Here is a 22,502-nt window from a genome sequence, read left to right on the forward strand (position 1 = left end):
CGGACTTAAAATGATAAAGACAAGGGATGCCAATAATATTACGAGACTTATGGGATTAATCATAATGCAAGCAAGCAAGAATTTCAAGAGCAATAGGCTGCTCGGGATTTTCGAAAGATCGAATGGTATTTCGAAGTATTTTGCGAAACATAAGAACAACTGGGATTGAGCGGATACTCGATAAGTGCGAGGAATTATCCGTAGGGGTATTCGTGGGGCAAAGATCTGTAAGGCAGTGGATCAAGAGATTCTTAAAAGTCAAAGAATAATTCGATGCATCTTGTAATAAGTAGAGCAACTGGGGATGAATGTAAGAATGGCAAGGGCATGTAGTTATCTATTGGGGTTAACGGTGGAAGGGAATTGCACATGTATGAGCACAGGTTCTCGGGACAACATCGGAGAGTATCTTCGAGGTCTACTGATGAATCAAGCCATCATCTGGAATGAAGGGGCTCTCTGGGAGGAAGTGGTTACGAGAACCTAGAGTCAGTGTTAGTAAAATGATTTAACCCTAATAAAAGAGAGATTAGAGTTCCTAGAGTATAGGTCGAGGAATAAAAGATCCTAATACCACCCAATGGCGACGTGGGCCCGTAAGCCGCACAACCATGTTAGTAAAAACTTTATCAATGACTAGACTCAACTTCGGCCAAGGAGTTGGAAAGGGGGATTCCTACAGGCAGTCGGCTCCGATGACAACTTGTGACGCCCCCGATTTGACCGTACACTAATCATACATGCAAATGTGTACGATCAAGATCAAGGACACACGGAAAGATATCACAACACAACTCTAGACACAAATTAAAATAATACAAGCTTTATATTACAAGCCAGAGGCTTCGAGGGCTCGAATACATTAGCTCGAAAAGACATGAGTTAGCGGAAGCAACAATATCTGAGTACAGACATAAGATAAACAAGTATGCCTTAAGAAGGCTAGCACAAAAGTAGTAACGATCGAAAAGGCAAGGCCTCCTGCCTGGGACCTCCTAACTACTCCTCAAAGTCGAACTCCACGTAGAACCATCCTCCGGATCCTCTGGCTCCTGGGCTCCAGGATCTGGTTGCGACAACCAGGTATAGAAAAGGGGAAAAGGGGGAGAAAAGCAACTGTGAGTACTCATCCAAAGTACTCGCAAGCAAGGATCTACACTAAATATGCGTTGGTATAAATGAAATGGGTAGTATCTATGGACTGAACTGCAGAATGTTAGAATAAGAGGGGGATAGCTAGTCCTATTGAAGACTACGCTTCTGGAAGCCTCCATCTTGTAGCATGTAGAAGAGAGTAGATGGTAAGTTCACCAAGTATCATCATATAGCGTAATCCTACTCAGCGGTCCTCTCCTCGCCGACCTGTTAGAGAGTGATCACCGAATTGTATCTGGTACTTGAAAGGGTGTGTTTTATTAAGTATCTGGTTCTAGTTGTCATAAGGTCAAGGTACAACTCCGGGTCGTCCTTTTACCGAGGGACACGGCTATTCGAATAGATGAACTTCCCTGCAGGGGTGCACCACATAACCCAACACGCTCCATCCCCTTTGGCCGGACACACTTTCCTGGGTCATGCCCGGTCTCGGAAGATCAACATGCCGTAGCCCTACCTAGGCTCAATAGAGAGGTCAGCACGCCGATCTAGATCCTAAGCGCGCAAGGGTCTGGGCCCATTGCCCGTTGCACACCTGCACATTGCGAACGCGGCCGGTAAGCAGACCTAGCGTCCCTAATACAAGAGCAGGCGTTCCAGTCCATCCGGCACGCGCGGCTCAGTCGCTGACGTCAAGAAGGCTTCGGCTAATACCACGACGTCGAGTGCCCATAACTGTTCCCGCATAGTTGGTTAATGCGTATAGGCTAGTGGCCAGACTCAAATCAAATACCAAGATCTCATTAAGCATGTTAATTGATGTAACCGCGGATGCCGACCAGTGCCAGGCCCACCTCTCACCTAGGTGGTCTCAACCTGCCCTGTCGCTCCGCCACAAAGTAATAGTCGGGGGCCGTCAGGAGGCCTGCCACTACCTGGATGGAACCACCTGTCCTTTCAGCCCCCACATCAAAATCACTTGTGGGTACTCTACGAGCCGACCCGACTTCAGTCAGCACAGGGATCATATAATATGTATGTAAGTATATACCCGCGATCACTGTCGGTGTCAAAACCGCTGGATCTTGGGTAGGGGATCCTGAACTATGCGTCTAAGGTTGATGGTACACTACTAGAATCAATGATTTTACCGAGGGCCATGTTCTTTACCTAGAGCTCATTGATCTCCTCAAGGGAAACAATAACCATGAACAGTACACCCTAGGGGAAGGGAAATTCCTGTGTGACTTTTCATTGGAAAAAAGGCAGCCACGGCCTCCCGCTCATTTCTCATTGTCCGCGCGCTTTCTTTGGGTGGCCTGCGCCATATTTCGTCATGGACGCACTGCCCAGTGAGAAAGACGTGGACGCGTGTATTTAGGTCACCTTCCTCATCTCCGTCCGCCGGCCCAAAAATCCACCTTCTCCTCTGTTCTCCTTCTCTCCCAAGCCGCCCCCATGCCGATTCAGCCCCAACCTGCAGCCTCCTTCTCTCTCAAGCCGCCCCATGCCGATTCAGCCCCAACCTGCAGCAAGCAAGGAGCACGGCGGAACTAGATCGGCCCCAACAGGGCGAGATCCCCGTGCACCAGATCTATCATCCCCATCATTGGAGCAGCCATGGCCTCCCTGAATCCTTTTGTCCATCCAAAGGATCTGCGCCGACGAGCACAGGGCGAGGTCCTGGTGCACCGGATCCAACGCCCCCCACTATAGGAGGAGCCGTGGCATCCCGTTCGCCATGCGTTCTGCCCTTCTCCAACAATGGATCTGCACCGACGACCCCATACTGCCCAAGGTCCATTCTTCCACCATGCATCGGCCACTGTCAAGGTCCTCCATCTCCCCTTCTAGTTGGAACCAATTTTAGTAATACAATATTCTATAGATGCTATTGATTTTCTTATCATTTGATTTGTGACTGCTCATTGCATCAGGACATTAGTTTATATGTAACATGAGTCATTGATACTCACTGTAAAAATTTCTAGGTAAATATTTGTGTGATGATCTTATTCAGTTAATTCCCTCGCTCTCTAGCCCACGTTCGGACTAGACTCTGTTATCCAATATCTCTTCGTATGTCATAATGATATAAACACGAGCTACATAATTTAGGCATTTGGCATTATAATTAAATGGTATTTCGGCAGTTCAACATGTTAGAAATTGGGTGGTTTATTATTCTAACCGCACTAATATTATATATGGTTGATAGACTGCATCATAACATGACATAGTTATGTGATAACTGTAACTGAGCAAGTGGGTGACATTCATGTTCCAGCACTGTTTTCTCAATAGTGATTTTCATTTGAGAAGGCAAAGAGAGGTTTGACAGGAGTGTTCTTATTTCTGTCATTCTGTGAAGTCAATCGTTGCATGATTTATGGTTTTTTGTTGTAGCCTTTATGTTAGATTTTTATTTGGTAGGCATATCACCTGATTGGCAGTGAGATGCATCCATCAATAAAAGAATAGATGATATTTGGGTCTGTTAAGAAATTGCCCCCATTAAGTTGAGATCAATCAAGTTAGTTACTAGGGACCTGGAGGTCGTGCAAGGCAGATCCATCTCTCATGCATGTGAAATCTGGACATGCATCCTTCAGTTCATCGTATACTAGTTCAAATATGGGATTCATCCTAAATGTCCTCATATCCCACTCTTTTATTTCAAGAAACTGAGAGATGTGCATCTACGCAATATATTTGCTCACCTCATGATGGTCTCAACTAAGTCGTGAAGCTGCTTGTTTGACCAATTGACCAACATGTAGATCTTGGCGCATGACAGAGTTACCGTGTGGTGTGGCCGGGGCTTCTTCCACTATGACCCCTCCTGCCCTATCTCTTCGGTGGCCCTGATTCTTCTTCCACACTGGGATAGCTCGTGGTAAGCCACTCGTTCTCTCCTCTGCCCTCTCTCTCTCACACACACACGCACCCACGCACACACACACGTGTGCGCGCGCGCACACACACACACGACATGCGTGTCCATGGCCATAGAGCTGTGGAATTGTTTATTCTGGCCATCGTGCCATGTTCTTGGTTTCATCATACCTCGTTCATCATATAACGTCAAACATATTCTGTTTTTCATCAACAATATTGTTTTAAAGCTTGTTTCAGGGTTATGTGAAGGTACTTCTGTATAAATTTAGACATCATGGAGTTTACTACACTATCATTGTTCATGTTCTTGGCCTTGGTCACCATAAATATTGTCCTGTCGATGTTATTTAGCTCCAGCCATTGTAGCATCAAAGCATTTGTTAGACTTAATTTCTGTTTGTTTGTTAGACTTTATTTAGTTCAAGGGAGCTGGTTCAGGCAATTAACACATGCGACTACGATCTGTCTACGAGTGGACGTTATTCCAAGAGATCAAAGCGTTTGTTAGACTTAATTTCTGTTCGTTTCGGGCTATGCATTGTCCCAGACTTTGTAATAAGGTAGCTGACGCCCTTGCGTCATTCAGTGCAAAGATGGACGTTGATCCCCAAGCCCTTTGGCCAGGAGGTGCTCCTACTTTCGTACAAGACTTGGTGCCCAGCGATTATGCTGTGCATTTTGGCTAATGGAATAAAAATGAGTTCCAAATAAAAAACAGCCATTGTAGCATCAAACACCTCCTATAGGAATATTCAGCATGCCCAAGCCATACTTTACTTTTTTTGTGCATCTACTGATTACATTCCTTGACTGTGTCCTTCTGCATTCAAAATAAGTTCTTAAATCTGCATCAAGTTGGTTGGTTTGTGTGTTCACTGATATAATATTATCTGCCTAGTCTGAGGATTCCAATTTTCTCACACTCTCTACATTCTTATACATCTTACTGTTAACCATGCAGATGCAGTATGCTGATAGCTCAAGTAGGTTTTCTAATTTCGCCAAAGAAAAACAAACAAACTAGGTTGTCTAATTACTTGTAAAGCTAACAAACTACAATGATGTCTCGTGAAGATTCAGATTTCTCATATACGTTCAAGTAAAATGCTGATGTTGGGTTTGTCCTTGTGCAGGATATGGTACATCATCATCACCGATGAAGAGGAGAAGGGGTTTATCGTGTCAAGAAAGGTGTGTGGTGGCAGGCTTGGTCTCCGGCCTCGGCATCTTCCGTTGGCCCCGGTGCCGTGTGGCTGAGGCGATGTTGTTTGGCATTAGCTACAAAATAGCCATGGTGAGCTCCTCTCCATCGTCTGCTAATTCAAGTAATATTCACATGATGTTCAAGATTATCTTATGTATGGTTTTAGACATTTAGAAGTGGGGTTCAGTGAGGCTAAAAAACATTCAGTTATTTGTACGTGCCAATTCAAGTAACTGCTTTTTTGAGATGGCTGTGATGTTCTTTTTCTTTTTGATCTGTTGTTTTTTTGCACCTTTGATGATCTTTTACATCTATAGTGGTTTATGCACTGTAATGGTTGATTGACTGCAACATAACATGATGTAGTTGTATTATAAAAGTAACTTAGCAAGTGGGATACCATACATGTTCCTGCACTGTTTGTCAAGTGTGGTTTTTATTTCAGAAGGCAACAGAGAGGCATGACACGCATGCTTTGCTGCAAAAGTTCAAAAATTGTGTCTTCTGCATGTGATTAAACTTAGGAATTGAGAGGCTATTTTCTGGACACATGCAGTTTCATTTCGAGCTTGGTAGACTTTCGAGAGGTTTGAAAACATGCGTTGTAACTCAGATAGATCGTATAGCACTGTACTTATTTTCTGGTATTTTGTATAAACAGATAAATATTCTGTTCTTATTTTCAGTTATTTACAGGTTATTGCCGACATGAGGTCTATATGTCCATGATTGTTGTGTTACTTTTAATATGATGCAGATTTTTGTGTTCTTACGTAAATTGCCTATTTTTTATATTTTAGCAAAGTGCCGAACTTGTGATTCTTATACTCAGCCTCATGTTTTGTGAGCCAGATGTTCCTCTTTAAGCCCTGGATGGGAAATCTGTTGCAAGTGCTCAAGGGGTGTTAAGAGCATATGCTTCCCAAGGCCAACATTGTGATGCATGTGTTGTTAGTTTAGAAGTGTTTTGGTATAGCAACACGAGCTGACATGTAGTTTGGTCTGTAGTTCATTGTATATGCAAGTTGAATTGTCCTGACCATTTTATGAAACTTAATTTAGCTTTTTATTGGATTGCAGGGTGGTATGAATATGTTGTATGATGAATAATTTTGAATTATGGTTGGTATAAATCCAAATTTGGCATGTGTTACTAGGGTAATATGGCAAATATTTATAATTCAAATTGCTGCTATATATCAAAATAGGGCCCCACAAGCTTTCCCTAGGGCAATATGACCCTAGGGATATGTACTTTCCACATTGGCAAAGCTGACCCAGTGTATACTTTCCCTAAGCATGTGCCCCTAGGTAAAGCGTACTTCCCCTAGGGCTGATGGAAAACGGTAGGGAAACCCCTCTTTCCCATCTATACTTCACCTAGTGCCCTTTACCTAGGGGAAGCTCTAGGTAATGCCTTTACCTAGAGTTTTCGTGCTTTCACCATGGTATTCCGCCCTAGGTAAAATCATTGATTCTAGTAGTGGCAACAGGAGACATGGAACACAATGTTTACCCAGGTTCGGGCCCTCTCGATGGAGGTAAAACTCTATGTCCTGCTAGATTAATATTGATGAGTATGGAGGTTACAAAAGTGGATCTATCACGAGATCGTAATGGCTAAAACCCTAGAAGTCTAGCCTATCTGATTATGCTGATTGTCCTTATGAAATAAACCCTTTGGTTTATATAGACACCAGAGGGGACTAGGGTTGTACAAAGTCGGTTACATAGAAAGGAAATAGTACATTCGGTCGTCTAGCTTGCCATCCACGCAAAGGAGAGTCCTATACAGACACGGGAGAAAGTCTTCTATCTTGTATCTTCATGACCTAATAGTCTGACCCATGTCCAACAGGCCGGACGGCCGAGGACCCCTTAGTCCAGGACTCCCTCAGTAGCCCCTGAAGCAGGCTTCAATGACGAGGTGTCTGGTGCGCAGATTGTCTTCGGCATTGCAAGGCGGGTTCCTTCTTCAAATACTCCGACACAATCTTTGAACAACGAACGTGTCCGGATCTGCAAAACAAGTACCACACACCACCGCAGAGAGTATAATATTTCATGACTCCCATCTGCTGACAACTTTTTGTAATGTGACATCACGTCCCTGCTCGGTTATTATTTCGAACCGTTTCTTGGCCTGCCGCTCCATATTTTGTGATGTGGCTTTATTAGCACGTCTCGTCAAATCAGAGATCGTGTCCCCTTATTGCGGGATTCTCATCAATATGGGTATGGGTAATCCAACTGTGCCGCCCGCACGACCCCTGAGGAATATGAGAGTTTCATGGCGAGTGGGGAGGCGTTTGATATTCACTGCCTTTATAAGGAGATAAGGATTCATCTCTTCCACCCACGCCTTCTCTCTTTCCACATACCCACTCTCGAGCTCCAGCGCCCAAGTTCTCATATTTCCTGCCCCAAGGAAGCACTCCGACCATGTCCGGAGCGCAGGGCAAATGGATGGCCTCCACCATCAAGGAGAAGGACATCACCCAACTTCGGGAGGCCAGAGATTTGGCCAGGGAGATCGCCCATCGGCTTCCTGCTAAGGGACAGATCATCCCACTCTGGAGCCCCATGAGAGGGGCGTGTTCATTCCTCACTTCGTCCCCCGGCTGGGATTTCCTCTCCACCCATTCGTCTGTGGACTCATGTTCTATTATGGGATGGATTTCCATGATCTGGCCCCCAATTCCTTCCTCACCATCTTGGCGTTTATCGTCATGTGTCAGGCCTTCCTCCGCATCCCCACTCACTTCGGACTGTAGCTGAAGACCTTCAATGTGTAGCCGAAGGTGGTGGGCTGCGAACACGCAGAATGCAGAGGCGCCATGGTGAGCAAAATGTCCAACATCCCGTGGCCCAAAGGCACCTTCGTGGAGACTGTCAAGGGGTGGAGAAGCTATGGTTCTACGTCACTGAGCCCCGCGATGTTGCCTGGGCCACGGCTCCCGAATTCAAATCCGGGTCCACAATGCGGCTTATCTCCTGGCAGGAGAAGGGACTGGATTGGTCTTCATTGGACGAGTTGATAGTGCTTCAGACGCGCATCAGGAGCATGATGGACAAGAATTTCAAGCTCATCGATGTGATTCAGGTGATGCTAATTCGCTGGATCCTTCCATGCCAGAACCGGGCTTGCCATCTATGGGAGTTCAATCCGGCCAAGCACAAGACGCTGCGACAATTATTCAGAACTACACACGAAGACATCTGGAAGGTGCTCTTCAAGGTCAACGAGACGTGGCCGGAGACAACCGAGGACTGTGGGCCCGATCTAGCCAATCCCGCCAGTTCGGTAAGTTTTTCGTGCTTCAAGGCGTATCCATTTCTGGCTTTCTCAAGGAGGATGTCCCAACTTCCCTATTTTTCTTTTTCAGGGTTGAACAAAGAAGGCGGAGCGGATTCGGTGTTCGGCTCCGCTGCCCGAGGAACCAGCCATCCCACTTTTGACAAAGATGCTAGTTCCGGCACCCTACGTGGCGCCAGAGAAGAAGGCCAAGAAGAATGCCAAAGGGACTAGAGGAGGCCTCCGTCCCAAGGGTACTTTGGACGTGGCGTCCGAAGACGCCGAAACTCACTCCGCCGCCGAAGACGATGAGGAGGAAGAAAGCAACTTCCCCCTCCCCAAGGGGGGAAAGAAGAGGGCAGCCTCCACAGATCTGGAAGCGGAGGCGTCCAAGAAGGGAAAGGCTTCCTTCGCGGATGGCTCCGCGTGGGACGTCGATAGCAGCCCAGAGCGGTGCCCTCGAAATAAGCCCCTGGCCGAATCGTGAGTATTCGAAGACCCTGATACATTCATATATCCTCCTCTTTCACTTCATAGTTCTAACATGTTGAATCATGCATTTGCAGTCCGGCTCGTTCCGCCCTCAAGCGATCCTCGTCTTCGGGGAACTCGCTGGATCCAAAGGTGATAGACAGCGGGTCCCTTCCAACAGCCTCCTCTCCCAAGGCCATGGACGACGCCGAGGTGTTGTCCCGAAGGACCCGCGGCCAGGGAGAGACACAGGAGGCCGTCGATACGGCGCCAGAGGGCGAGACCTCGGCCGCCGGACAAATGGGGGAGCAGATCCCCATGGAGACTGGTGATGGGGGCCTTGTCCAATTCGGCCCCCACCCGAATATGGTCCTGGAGACCTATACGGCTCCGGAATCCGGCAAGCAGCCTCCTTCATCGGAAGGAGGTGTGCCCATTCCGCCGGTGACCTTTGTCCAACCAGAGGCACTGGATACTCTACTGGAAGCGCTGTGAAGCGCTTCCATCATTGAGGAACACCATACCCTCATGGGTGCGGTGATTGAGAAGATTCAGTCCGCGAAGAGCGGACTGACCGAAGCCTGCGCTAGCCTTCTAACAGGCTTTGAGGTAAGCGCTGCATTTATGTGAAAAGAAAGTTACAGTATAGATAGTAGCCCCCGAGACTCTGTCCGGTGTTCGGAAAGAAAAGCCGAACAGAGGATCAAATAGTTTTTCGCAGGAGACTAATCATATATGTCTTTGTGAATAAGCAAGCGTCATTGCTGGCCGCGACTTCTCATGCTGCCGAAGTCTCCGGACTGAAGCAGAGGCTGGAACGGACCGAGGAAGAGCTCATCCGTGCGAAAAAGCAGCTGGAGGATACCGAAGGTATGCAATGATCTTGTGTATGTCCGGAAGGGGTGAATGATGTATGGTGATCATAGTGCCATGACATTTATTAGGGGCGGCGAACGAGGTAGAGGCCCTCAAGAAAGCGCTGGCCGAGGCCGAGGAGAAGCGGTAAAGGAAAAATCCACCCAAGAAAAGCATGAGGCCTGGGTTGGTGAGGTCCAACAGGAGCTCCAGGACTGAGCGAAGAAATGTGAGTCCTAGGAGCGCCAGAATGCGGACCAAGAGTGCGAACACACTAAGGACCGCCAAAGCGCACAAGAGGCCCGGGCCGAAGCCCAAGGCGCCCTTCGGGAGATCCAAGAGGCCAAGAAGATCGCGGCGGGTAAGGCTTTTATTATGCAAAGAAAGTGTGTGAGCCAAAGGTATCTCTTATTGACCCGAATTTGGAGTTCTCCATGGGCGTTTGCGGATTTGCCACACAATGTTTTCGACGCCGGAATTCTTCCGAGCCGAAGAGGGGAGCTCAATGAAGAAGCTGTTCTGTTCGCAATACCTTGCACCAGAACATCCGGTGCCCTTTAGCGACCAGCTAAAACAGTTGGTCGAGCTGCATAGGGTGGCCGAACTAGCAATGAAGGATTTAATAATCTGATTGTGGCCTGCAGAAGCTATACCCAGCAGCTACTTCGGCCTTGTGAAGCGACTGGTCAATGCCTGCCCTCGGCTTGACGCCATCAAGCAGTCGGTCTGCATAGAAGGTGCGCGGATGGCCTTCACCCGCGTCGAGATACAATGGGTGAAGATGGATGCCGTCAAGCTCGCGACCTAAGGACCGCCCGCGGGCAAGGAGCACAGCACGCCCGAGCGGTATTTTGAAGATGTTCTGAAGGGATCCCACATTCTGGTGGAGCAATGTGCTAAGGACATTATTTTTGAATGAATACATTCATGTAATCCCGTCCTGTATGATGAAAACAAGGCTTGATATGTAATATAATGCTTTGTTGTTTTGTTTATTTAAAATTTTACCTCCTGTGCAGCCGTTTCATCAAATCCGAGAGTTGGCCAGTCGTCGGCTTCAGCCCCCATATAGGTAGTATGGGGGTGTTTGGGATGAATCTAGAAACTCTTTATCCAAGAGTTTGGTCCTTAAAGGAGGTGTTTAGCGCAACAAACCACGCAATCGGATTATGTGGCTTTATTACCCTCACTTAGCCATAGGAGTTTGACAATGAAAATATAGGCCCAACCCCTAGTATCCAGACTAGGGTGTTGTAAACACCTGATCAGATAAGAACCGATTCGTCGCATAATGCGGGTAAAATCGCTAAAGATTTGAAATCTCCAAAGAGCTGACTGGCTCACGCCACATCATGACAGTCAGTTTTCGGCTTTCTCTACTAAGGTGCTCATCCGGATAAACCAGGACACAATCGCAATAGTTCTCCCTTTACTACCCTAGCTGATATACCGGAACGTAAGGTAGTAAGCACAGTTGCCGGGCAACCCAACTATTGACCAAAGACATGATTCGGAGCCAATGCATATAATGCTAAATTCGGGGTGCCGAACTATACTGTGAAAGTGTTCGGACTTGTTGCCATAGTGTGGGGCGCAATAAAGCCCCTGGCGGATTAGGGCGTACCAAGGTGTACGGATGCAAAATAAAAATAGCAAAAAAAGAAGAAGCTAGTGCCACATATGTTGGGCCGCAAACTGTTTCCATTATAATTTTGATTAATACGTCAAAGCGTACTTGAACAAAAAGTGCGATAAGCAACAGTGGCTATTTAACATTCCAAGACCAAGGGGAGCTGCGTACGGGTCTTGAAAACAGGTAGAATGATCGCTAAGAAGGACGTCTAGAGATTCCCCATACGTCTGTGCTACTTGTCACCTTGGTGTGTCCGTCCATCAGAAGGACCAATTTATCGGGCCGTCAGGAGGGGCCTGTGAAAAGGAACCTAAAAAGAAGGGATAAAAGGAAAAGTAAGCGTAGTTGTGTCCCCGGAAGGTCGAGCCGTATTGTGGATCACAGTATGGTTATACCTCCATCTCTGCCCATGGTATTTTTAGTGCATAGTTATGTACCCGCGAAACGTATGCCACCACTTGGTCGGGGTTGAGACGGAGGTCAAATTGCTAATCGAGCTCCTGACGAGCTGGACTGTCCTGCCGCAGAGTAGTCCGAACTCATTTGACAGTGTCCAGGAGCATGGCCGCTGAATTAAGGTTCTGCTTGTGAAGGCCGCTCTGTACCTTTGCTGCCAGGGCAGCGGTATGCTCCTCGGTACGGAGGGAGGGCTCCGTGTTTCCATTGACTGTTATGACGCCGCGTGGTCCGGGCATCTTGAGCTTGAGATAAGCATAGTGCGACACCGCGTGGAATCAGGCAAACACGGTTCGTCCGAGCAGTGTGTGATAGCCGCTGCGGAAGGGGATGATATCGAAGATTAACTCTGTGCTTCGGAAGTTGTCCGGAGATCCGAAGACGACCTCCAATGTGATTGAGCCAGAGCAGCGGGCCTCTACACCTGGTATAACTCCTTTAAAGGTAGTTTTGGTGGGCTTGATCCTCGATGGGTCGATGCCCATTTTGCGCACTATATCCCGATAGAGCAGGTTTAGGCTGCTACCACCGTCCATGAGGACTCGTGTGACGTGGAATCCATCAATTATTGGGTCGAGGACCAGTGCGGCAGACCCGCCATGACGGATACTGGTCGAATGATCCCTACGATCGGAAATGATCGGGCATGATGACAATGGGTTGAATTTTGGGGCGACTGGCTCTATCGCATAGACGCCCTGAGCGCGCGTTTGCGCTCCCTCTTGGGATATGGGTAGCGTATATCATGTTCACCGTTTTGATTTGAGGAGGAAACTTTTTCTGTCCCCCTGTGTTCGGTGGACGGGGCTCCTCGTTGTCGTTCTCGCTTTGCGACCCCTTCTTCTTGTCTTCAGCATTTAACTTGCCAGCCTGTTTGAAGACCCAACATCTCCTGTGGGTATGATTGGCTGGTTTATCAGGGGTGCCATGGATCTGACATGGGCGATCGAGTATGCGGTCCAGGCTGGAAGGGCCCTGATTATTTCTTTTATATGGACTCTTCCGCTGACCAGACTTGGAGCCACTGAATCCGGTGTTGACCGCCGTGTCATCGGTATTATCACCATTGCTTCAGCTCTTATGTCTGTTGTGTCGGGGCTTGCCGTTGCTATTTCTGGCTTCCGAAGTGCCAGGTTCGCTTATATTGTTATTACTACTAGCTAGCCAACTTTCTTCGCTCGCGCAAAAGTGGGTCATGAGTGCCGTGAGGGCTGCCATGGACTTCGGCTTTTCTTGGCCAAGGTGTCAGGCAAGCCATTCATCCCGGATGCTATGTTTAGATGCCGCTAGGGCTTCGGCGTCCGGACAGTCGACGATCTGGTTCTTTTTGGTTAAGAATCTAGTCCAGAATTTCCTGGCTGACTCTCCGGGTTGTTGGATTATGTGACTTAAGTCGTCGGCATCTGGAGGTCGAACGTATGTACCTTGGAAGTTGTCAAGGAAGGCTTCTTCCAAGACCTCCCAACTGCCAATAGAGTTTTCAGGCAGGCTGTTCAGCCAGTGTGGGGCTGCCCCCTTGAGCTTTAGGGGGAGGTATTTGATGGCATGAAGATCATCGCCGCCGGCCATGTGAATATGGAGAATAAAGTCTTCAATCCATAGCGAAGGATCTGTGGTTCCATCATATGATTCGATATTCATGGGTTTGAACCCTTCTGGGAATTCATGTTCCATTACTTCATCAGTGAAGCAGAGGGGGTGTGCGTCTCCTCTAAGTCGGGCTAGGTCGCGACGTAGTTCGGATGGAGTCCGTCTGCGGTTTTCGGCTCGGACATAATTGTGCTTGTCGTGTTCGGCTTGATAGCCATCGTCGCGCGTCGAGGCACGCCCCCGTGATCCGTAGATCGATCTGGCTGGGCCTGCTTTATTCTTCAGGCCCTGACGGAGATCATACGTGTATCCCTGAGCAGTTTTGTCTCTGCCTTGACAGCGAGATAGTGTGGTCTAGTGTTCGGCTTGGGTTGCCGCTTTGTCCCGACCACGTGGTGGTCGGTTAGCTGCATTGTGCGCTGATGGCACGGGCTCCCACGCCTCGTCATTGAATTGAGGTAGTAATTTGCGCTTCGGGTAACTTTTGAGTGGTCACTTGACGCCGTATTCCTTGGCCTCCAGGATGTTAGTCCATCTATCATTGAGCAGATCTTGATCAGCTTGAAGCTGTTGCTGCTTCTTTTTCAGGCTCCTTGCAGTGGCTATCAGTCGGCGCTTGAAGCGCTCCTGCTTGAGAGGCTCCATGGGCACGATGAAATCCTCGGTGCCGAGGCTCACCTCATCCTCGCTGAGTGGAAGGTAATTACTATCCTCCGAGTCTTCATGTACGGCCTATTCATCAGAGCTGACTCGCCCATCTTCCCGTTCATCTTGTTCGGAAGTTGCCTCAACGGGGTCTTCATTGTATTTGGCACCGTCCAAAGTGTTATCTTCTCCTGTGCCGGTGTTGCTGTCTTCGTTGTGGCGTGATTTTGAGCGGCGCCGCTGACGCCCGCGTTTTGGTTGTATCTTAGGAGATTTATCCTCAACTAGATCTTCCTTGTCATTGCCGCTATTCTCTTTTGGTGCATCTACCATGTATATGTCGTATGAGGAGGTGGTCGTCCATCGTCCGGTGAACGGTGGGTTTTCGGCCTGCTCCTCTCCGGCATCGTCGTCCATACCGTCGATGTATTCGGAGCCGTAATCGAGCATGTCGGTTAAGTCTTCGATAGTGGCCATTAAGTGGGTGGGGGTGGGAAGTGGAATTCTCCGTCGTCAGCCTCTAGTTCAAACCAGATGTAATTCGCCTGATAGTCCCCCACTAAGGAGAGTGTTTTTAATGAGTTTAGCACGTCGCCTAGAGGCGAGTGCCGAAAGATGTCCATGGAGATGAATTCGATGATGGATGGCTGATCAAGCGCTTCGTGCACGGACGTACATGGTTCGAAACTTGTAGCCGAAAATGGGTCCGGGATTCCGGTGACACGGATCCCACTCGAGGTTGGGTCAGTGTGCGGCTCTGACACCGTTGAGTCTGTGATTTCTGTGGTGGGTTGAGCCTCCCATCCTCGGATGGCGCAATCTGCCCCGGACCCAGGGCCCGGGCAGTTACATGCGCTATCCCCTGGGCATGGTCCGAAGACAGATTTAAGTTATGTTCATCGTGGCGGCTGGGAGCGGCTGCCATGGTCTCGAATCCATCGAAGATCAAGTCTCTGCGGATATCCGCGACGTAGTTCAAGCTTCCAAATCTGACCTGACGGCCAGGGGCGTAGCTATTGATCTACTCTAGATGGCCATGCGAGTTGGCCCGCAGTGCGAAGCCGCTGAATACGTAGGTCTGTCCGGGGAGGAAGGTTTCTCCCTGGACAACATTGTTGTATATGATTGAAGGGGCCATCGAACCTCCTGACGACGACACAGTGGAACTCTCAATGAAAGCACCAATGTCAGTGTCAAAACCGGCGGATCTCGGGTAGGGGGTCCCGAACTATGCGTCTGAGGTTGATGGTAACAGGAGACAGGGAACACAGTGTTTACCCAGGTTCGGGCCCTCTCGATGGAGGTGAAACCCTACGCCCTGCTAGATTAATATTGATGAGTATGGGGGTTACAAGAGTGAATCTACCGTGAGATCGTAATGGCTAAAACCCTAGAAGTCTAGCCTATCTGATTATGATGATTGTCCCTATGAAATAAACCCTCCGGTTTATATAGACATCAGAGGGGACTAGGGTTGTACAAAGTCGGTTACATAGAAAGGAAATAGTACATGCGGCTGCCTAGCTTGCCATCCACGCAAAGGAGAGCCCTATCCGGACACGGGAGAAAGTCTTCCATCTTGTATCTTCATGGCCCAATAGTCCGGCCCATGTCCAACAGGGCGGACGCCCGAGGACCCCTTAGTCCAGGAATCCCTCAATCACTTCCCGAAGTGATCACGACCCAGTAGTATAGCACGCCAGACGGACAAGAGTGTAGGGCCACTGATATAATTCTAGCAACCTATACTAAGCATTTAGGATTGCAAGTAAAGGTATCAACAGTAGTAACAAGGACAGGCTATGCAGCTGTATAGGATCAAACCGATGAAACAATAACAATACTCTAATGCAAGCAGTAGAGGGAAGGAGTAGGCGATGTCGGGTTGAACAAGGGGGTTGGCTTGCCTGGTTGCTCTGCAGAAAGAAACGGACCCTCGAAGGTGAAGTAGTCGATCACTGGTTCAACCGCGGTCTCAGGGTCTACCGGAAAGAATTAACAGAGGGGGAACACAATAAATAACAGAGCAGTCAAAGCATTACAAAGCATAACATGGCAATATGCGGTGCTAGGGGTGACCTAACGCAGTACTAGGTGCTACCGGCGAAGGGGGGAAACATCCGGGAAAGTATTCCCGATGTTTGACCTTTTCGGACAGACGGACCGGAGGGGAATTGTTGCATGTTTGCTATGCTAGGGACGTGTGGCGGACGAACAGAATGCATATTCGGATTCGTTGGATTTTCTGAGCAACTTTCATATATTAAACTTTTTCATCCGAGTTACGAATTATTTTATATGATTTTCTGAAGTTTTAATAGCAGTATGGAATTCTTTTAATTCGAAAATAAAACAGAAATTAGTTTTGTCACCTAGTGGTATTCTAGCCATAGTTTATCATAGATGGGGTGAGGTTCAAAGTCAATAGTTGACTTGTTAACATATGAACAGTGTAGGGGCCACATGTCATTGACTTAGACTTTTCTAAAAATTTGTTTTTCTTTAAACTAACAGTGGGTCCACATGTCAGTGATATATTAGTCTAATCCTAATACACAATCTAACCTCTAACTTATCTCTAGCTAATCTAATAGGGCTGGCCCCTAATACAGGGAGCCAGCCGGCCTCTCACTCTGTACACGGGCGCACACAGGCTGAGGGCGCCGGCAGCCAGCGTCGAGGAGCACCGACAGGAGCGGGGGGAGGGGGGTGTAGCTAGGACACAACGGCAGTCAGCGACAGAAGCAGCGGCAGGCAGCGCGGATGTGCGGCAGTGGAGGGCGTGAGCATGGGGCAGCGGTTCACGGCCGGACAGGGTGAGAGCATGCGGCCAGAGGACTCCGGCGGCTGGAGGCGGCAAGCGCGGCCCCGACGAGGCACGAGCACTGGGCAGCCTCGACAGGGGCTGGGACGCGGTGGCTCCGTAGGTGGACCCGGTAAGGCAGAGGAGCACTCGGTCGGGGGTGGAGAGCGGGGAAGCCGCGATGCAGGCCATTAGCGGCGGCAGGGTAGGGCGAGCCGCAAACAACGCCGGCGCTGGGTGCAGCCAGGCACCGGCCGGCGTGGGCAAGCGCGCGGTCGGGCGGGCGGCTGTGGGCGGCGTGGGTAGGCAGGGGTATTGGCATCCGTGACGCCGCCCGACAAGGAGCTAGCTAGGAGGACGTGCGTGGAAAAACGGGAAGGGAAGGAGGTGCGCGAGCTCACAGGGGTCCCAACGAGCAGCTCATGGAGTCGAGGCATGGACGGAGTTGGTTGGATTCGACGGTGAAGGTCGACGGGGCCGAGGAAGAAGACGACCTCGATGGCGACGTAGTGGCACGGGGCATCTCGAACCCGTGCCCGAGGTTGACGAAGACAAGGTCGGCGAGTCTCCTGGACGTGCTCGCAGGCACGACAGAAGCTTGGTGGACACGAGAGCAACGGCGGCCATGGCGAGGGTGCTTCAGGCGTGGTTAGGGGAAGTGCTAGCGGCGCGAGGGGAAGGGAGGAATCGAGCTATGGTTTACAGGGGGGTCACGGGGTCCTTATCCACCGAGGGGTGAAGGCGGATGAGCTACGCGTGGAGGATCCACGCCATGGACGTGCTGCAGGCGGCTACGGCGCCTAGAGTGAACATGAAAGAAGAAGAGGGGAATTGATGGGCTGGTTGTGCACTGTAGGAGGGGCCTGCAGTGCACAATGTAGCCTTTCCTTTTTTATTTATTTCTTTAATTCTCTTCTATTTTATTTTTCTAGCATCACTTTCTATTTTCTTTTAGTATCAAACATTTTTTGGTGAACATGAAAGTTGGCTCAAAAATCAAATGCAACACTTTGAAAAAGTACCCAAAGTTTGGGGGCATTTGGAAATATATAACCATTTTTTATTTTTGAAAATGTTATTTTTGTTGTTTTTGGACCACTTATAATTTCCTAGGGATTTATTTGTGAGCCAAAAGATGTTGGATTCTACATGATACTGGTCGATGGATTTTTTAGAATAATATGAACATTTTAGTTTTTCTGTTTGAAGAAATGATAATTTGACTTTATATTAAATTTGAATTTATGGTCGGTTTGGGACAAAGTGATGATTAGTAAAATTTAATTATGATGATGTGGCACCATTAATAGGAGTTTACTATAGCATGTCACTCGGGGTGTTACAACCTCCCAGGCTCCGGACGACCGACCATCTCCGGACGACTGGCACCCTGCAACCGAACGAAACCAGCGGAAATCCGAGGAAGACCAGACGACCGGTGACTGGACGACCAGACTCCCACGTACGTCCGCTACCTCCACGACAGAATGTAATCTACGGAAGTTCGGAGATCTACGGACGTCCGGACCTCCACGAGCCTCCGGACGACCGACGCCTTACGGACGTCCGGCCCCTGGCTGTGTCCAGTTGCGGGCTGAGGCCCATGTACCCCTTCACTTCACCCCCCTTTTGTACTACGACTATAAATAGAGCTCTCCCTCCTCCTAGCTAGGGTCTGCGTTGTGATAGCTCATTTGTGATATAGAGCCTCGCTCATCCATACGGATCTACTCCTTGGGAGAGAGACTGCGGCCCCTCTACGGAGAAGATCCCCTTGGATTCAAGACCCCCTTTTGGGTGGCCCCATCAAGACCTCCTTTGGAGAAGATCAGTTACCCTATGTATCGTCCTGTGTTGACTTTGGATCGTGTGATCTCCTTTGTGTTCGAGGATCTAGCATATGTGTGATCTCTTTCGTGTTTCCCCTCGTGTATCCCCTCGTGTTCTTCGTGTTCATTACGGGATCCGCTCCTTTCGTGAAAGATCAGCCGAATATGGTTCCACCCTACATCCCCTTCTCCAGCAACCAGAATTCCTTTCGCCTCTCTATTTACAGTCTTTAGTACAATTGTGGTTCATCATTCTTTACTTGGTGCTTCTATAGTTCTTTGGTATATGTACCTGTGCATCGAATTATGCATTCATGCTTGAACCTATATTTGTAATAAGCCTGGTTGGATATGAAATAAGTGATTGCCTACTTTCAAATTCAAAACATGTTATTTTGAAATTTGGGATTAAATTAGGGATTAATTAGGGATTACACTGCACATAGTTTGCGAAAGAGAAACATCTGCGATAGACAAGGAGATCAGACACGTTTCTCGGATCCACTACTTGTGCGATCAATCTCTATTGCACACACGATCAGCCAAGAAAAAATGTGTGTGATTAACAACAACATTGCACACAGTTCTTTCTTATTAAATGTTTGCAAAAGTCACCTTATCACACATGCTTCGCAATTATGGACTGTTTATGATGTTGTGCGCATGGCAAATGTTTGGTCATAGAAGAACGTGTGTGATAGGTCTTCATCCGACGCCGGTATGACACATGAATCGTGTGGGATGTATTCAACCTTCACATACAGTTTAGTAGGGACAACTGTATGCGCTCTTACATCGAATCGCATACAGTCGAGGAAAAGTAAATGTGTGTGATTTTCTGCTTCTATAATCATGAACTGTTTGTGATGGGTCGCGGATCGTAAATGTAGCACCACAGAATACCGACTGTGATAGCAATGTGAGCACAAATGAGTTGCAAGGATGGAGCCTTTGGGATATTCGAGATATCAAAAACAGTTTTATAGGGACAACTGTATGCATCATGGCTCCCTATCCCCGACGGTTTTTGGGTCGTGTGGGAGGACCCCCCTATCGCAGTCACCCACTTGGCGACAGTTCAAAATGATGTCCCAGAAAGGGGTTAAAAACTGTGTGTATAGCACCTCGCTGTACCAGTGAATGTTGTTTGCTTCTTTCTAGTTGTGCTTATTCTCGGTAGTTTTGATATCATTGCGAGTGTGAGGATCCGTTTGATTACGTGTGTCTGTCTACTTCATGGATTCGACCTTCTTCCTAGCGGGATTTCATACAAGATGACCATTACCTTGGATATCACTACTATCTTTGCTTGCTAGTTGTCTCGATGCTATTGCTATGTCGCGCTACCTACCACTTGTTTCTCAGCCTCCCAATTGCCATGATAAGCCTCTAACCTCCACCATCCTAGCAAACCATTGTTTCGCTATGTTACCGCTTTGTTCAGCCCCTCTTATATCGTTGCTAGTTGCAGGTGCAGTGCACGTTGTTCCATGTTGGGACATGGATATCATGGGATATCACAATATCTCTTATTTAATTAATGCATCTATATAGTTGGTAAAGGGTGGAAGGCTCGGCCTATTGCTTGGTGTTTTGTTCCACTCTTGCTGCCCTAGTTTTCGTAATACCGGTATTATGTTCCTTGATGAGCGCTCCTAACATGTGTATGGTTTTATGGGGTCCCCCTGATCATTCGCTTAGGACAAAACTCTTCCAGCAAGGCTCAACATTGGTTTTTAACATGTGCCAACATAATAATACTAAATTAATTAATTAACTCGTAGGACATCATGAACCTGGGGATTCTTTATTCCACACAACACCGGTGGGCCAGTGCTGATGGAGCTGGTCCAAACTAGAGCCCCTTGCCGCGCCACCACAGGGAAACTCGAGACTGCTTTTATTTGTAAGGACTGTTCATCCGACCATGTCCTGAGAACAAGATACGCGGCTCTTATCGGGATCGTCGACACATCGGGAGGTCTTGCTGGTTTAGTTTAAACTTTGACAACTGACTTGTCCACCAGGATTCCTTATCATAAGCATTGTGTGATCATGATGTGAGGATGTTCCATTGGATGCGCATCATTATTTATAATGTACTACTTGGAGCTCCCCTGTAGGGTTAATTATTTTTGAGAGTTGTGCCCGCGTTTATGTGGCGACCTGGAATTTTATAATATCCAGTAGTAGAGAACTTGACACTAAACCCAAATTAAAATACACCAACCGCGTGCATAACTGTGATAGTCTCTTTTCGAGGGTGTTCGGGAAGAGAACACGGTGGGGTTATGTTTGACTCGTAAGTAGTTCAGGATCACTTCTTAATCGTTACTAGTTCACGTCCGTTATGCATAGTTTACTCTTCTTATTCTTGTACTCGTAAGTTGGCCACATACAAATTCTTAATGCTTGTTGCATCCTCACCACTTAACCATTCCATACCCATTAAGCTTTTCTAGTTTTGATGCCCTTGGTAATGAGATTGTTGAGTCCCCGTGGCTCACAGATTACTACAACAACAGGTGCAGGTACAGGTAAAGCGATGCTTTGACGTGAGAGCGATGCGTGTTTGCTTTTGGAGTTCTTCTCCTGCTTCTTCCTCTTCATCGATCGTAGGATGGGTTCCCAGTCGGTAGCCTAGGATTAGCAGGGTGGATATCGTTCTTCTTTTTCATTTGATTTCATCCGTAGTCGGATCCTGCTCTTTTGTATGATAATTGTTATGTATTGATGTATTCATGTTGTAGCTTGTGGCGAGTGTAAGCCTTTATCTGGTACTCTCATTTATTCAGTAAATGGTATGTTGTAATGATATCCACCTTTCTATGCGCTCGAAATGCGACTCTACCCCAATCATGAATTCATCATGTGATCGGGATCGAATTGCATCTTGTGTAGTACACTTTTCCTCAAGTGAAAACCAAAATCGATAATCATGACCACATGTTTAGAGAGAGGTGTCTATAAAAACCAAATACATACATAATAGCATCATGAACATTATCATAGCAGCAATATATCATCATAAACTTCTCATGATCAAGTAACAATTCATCACAATAACGAAGTATAAAGCATAAACTTTCTTGAAAGCCAACAAACTATGTTCTTAGTCAACGGAGCAATTACAGTTCATCTAATTCTTAGGAAGGGTCTCGTGTAAGAGATTTTTATTTAGTAAGTCCACATACTCAACTATCATTTCATCTTCTATCATTGCTGACACTCAGCACATATACATATAGAAAGATAGGGGCTTATAGTTCACCTCCCAACTCATTTACCTCAAGGGTAATGCCAACAATAATAACTCATGATCACTCATATCCAAGTGGATATATGTGCCAAGATATTTCCCCGCCACACGATGCTTGCAAAGAGAAAAAATGGAAAAAGGAATAGAGAGGAACACTATTGACTCTTGCATAAAAAGTAAATACAGAAAGTAAAAGATAGACCCTTCACAAAGGGAAGTAGAGGCTGTCATGCGCTTTCAATTTTTGGATGTGCAAGCTCTTAGTGTAAAGGAATGCCACTTTATATTGCCCCTTGTGATAGCAACCTTTATTATGCATCTTGTCTCTTTTATTTCCTTACCATCACAAAATCATACAAAGCATATTTTCTCTGACAATAAAATATCATACATATTTAGGAGCAATTTTTCTTGCTTTATGCACTGATGACAACTTACTTGAAGGAACTTATTCAATCGATAGGTAGAT

General features: G+C 47.5%; 1 long non-coding RNA gene across 1 annotated transcript; it reads left to right on the forward strand.

Moving 5' to 3' along the window:
• Positions 1-2,409: 2,409 nt before the first annotated feature.
• On the forward strand, positions 2,410-6,343 carry LOC119285802. Its single transcript, XR_005139853.1, has 4 exons — positions 2,410-2,928; positions 3,876-3,991; positions 5,127-5,287; positions 6,050-6,343. It is a non-coding gene; the product is annotated as an uncharacterized LOC119285802 (long non-coding RNA).
• Positions 6,344-22,502: the final 16,159 nt, after the last annotated feature.

Source organism: Triticum dicoccoides, chromosome 4A, assembly GCF_002162155.2.
Source record: "Triticum dicoccoides isolate Atlit2015 ecotype Zavitan chromosome 4A, WEW_v2.0, whole genome shotgun sequence".
Lineage (NCBI taxonomy): Eukaryota > Viridiplantae > Streptophyta > Magnoliopsida > Poales > Poaceae > Triticum > Triticum dicoccoides.